This window comes from Triticum dicoccoides, chromosome 3A, assembly GCF_002162155.2.
Source record: "Triticum dicoccoides isolate Atlit2015 ecotype Zavitan chromosome 3A, WEW_v2.0, whole genome shotgun sequence".
Classification (NCBI taxonomy): Eukaryota; Viridiplantae; Streptophyta; class Magnoliopsida; order Poales; family Poaceae; genus Triticum; species Triticum dicoccoides.
Window position 1 is genome coordinate 178667798 of NC_041384.1, and position 2112 is coordinate 178669909.

A 2112-nucleotide genomic window follows, 5' to 3' on the forward strand; every position below is an offset into this window, starting at 1 on the left:
CGCCGCAGCCGGCGAGGAGGCGCCTGACCCTGCGGCGCCCGGCGAGGCGGCCGGCGAGTGGGCCGGCGAGGCGGCCGGCGACTGGGCCGGCGAGGCAGCCGGCGGTGAGGCCGTCGAGGCGGCCGGTGAAGCGGCCGGCGATGGCGCCGGCGAGGAGGCGCCCGACCCCGCGGCGCCCGAGTCGGGGGCGGCGGGTGAAGGCGGGGCGCCGGCCGTGGAAGGCGCCGGCAGTAGGGCCCGTGGACCGCCAAAGCCCGGAGGCGGTCCACGAACCAGGCGTGCTCGTCCACCTGACGAGGTCGTCGATGAGCCGCCGGTGGCCGACGGTGACGAGACGACGAGGGGTGCCTGCTGCTGAAACGGGAAGACCATCTCATCAAAGTAAACGTGTCGGGAGGTGAAAACACGGTGAGAGACTGGATCGTAGCAGCGGTAACCCTTAGTGTTAGGTGGATAGCCGAGAAAGATGCAGGCGACGGAGCGGGGTGCAAGCTTATGAGGCGCAGTGGCAGCGATGCTAGGGTAGCACAAGCAGCCGAAGATGCGAAGCCCTTCATAAGAGGGGGGTGCACCAAAAAGAAGGTGGTGAGGTGTAAAGTTCCCGCGAGTACGACATGGACGGATGTTGATGAGAAGAGAAGCGGTGGCTAGAGCGTCAGGCCAAAAGCGCGGAGGCACATTGGCGTGAAAGAGAAGAGTCCGAACGCAGTCATTAAGAGTGCGAAGGATGCGCTCAGCACGACCGTTCTGCTGCGAGGTGTACGGGCAAGTGAGACGAAAAATCGTGCCATGTGTGGCGAGAAGATCGCGGACAGCGGTGTTGTCAAACTCCTTCCCGTTGTCTGTCTGCAACGCAAGAATGGGCCGGCCAAACTGCGTGCGGACATAAGAGTAGAAACCGACAAGAGTGGAGATAACGTCCGACTTGCAGCGCAACGGGAAGGTCCACACATAATGCGAAAAATCATCAAGGATAACAAGATAATAAAGAAAGCCCGTGTTACTTGCAACAGGAGATGTCCAAACATCACTATGAATCAACTCAAACGGGTACGATGCAACAAAGGAAGAAGCCCTAAACGGAAGACGAGCATGTTTGCCAAGGCGGCATGCATGACACGAGTGATCCTCGTTCTTATTACACGTGAAAGAAAAACTTCGAAGTATGTGGCGAAGGGTGGCAGGATTAGGATGACCCAAGCGAGCGTGCCAGAGATCCACCCCGGTGGCGAGAGCGACAGGAGCGGCGGAAGTGGTGGAGGCGGCGGAGTGAACCGGGTAGAGCTCGTCGGGGCTGTCACATCGGTGGAGCACCATCCGCGTGCGAGCGTCCTTAACAGAAAAACCACATTCGTCAAATTCAACGGTCACCGGATTTTCACGGGTAAGAGAACGAACGGAAACAAGATTTTTAATAAGATCAGGAGAAACAAGAATATTAGACATAGATATAGGGGTGGAGTTAGACGGAAAATACGTATGTCCAATATGGGTGATAGGAAGAGAAGAACCGTCACCGACGGTGATGTGGTTGGAGGTGTGGACAGGGTGAGCAGTATGGAGGTTACCGGGGTACGCCGCCATATGAGCGGTGGCGCCACTGTCCATGTACCAATCGCCGCCGCCGGTATAGCTGGACGGAGAGGGGGCGGTGTGGAGAGCCGCCAGGAGAGCCGGGTCCCACGGCGCCGGTGGGAGGGACGGCGCAGACGTCAGGGGCAGCAGCGGCGGCCCGCCTGGCGGCTGCTGCCCGTAGGGCGCCGCATATGGCTGCGGCGCGGCGTAATACGCCTGGTGTGACGGAGGCCGAGTGCCGAGAAGACCCGGAGTAGGAGCCCGTGGAACCGGCATAGAATAGGCGTGGACGACGCCGGTCCACGGGTTCTGACCGGCGTACCATGGGGCCGCCGGCTGAGGGGCCGGCTGCTGCTGGCGTGGCGCTCCTCCCTGAGCACCGCCACCGCCACCGCCGCCTCCCTGCTTGCGGCCACCCCGGCGGCCGCCGCGACGGCCTCCTCCATTGGCCGCCGGCTGGGGCGGCGGGAAGAGGGCTGGTGGGGCGGGCGGGAAGCCCGGCGGGAAGGCGGGCGCCGCCTGCGGGGGCGGCGTCTG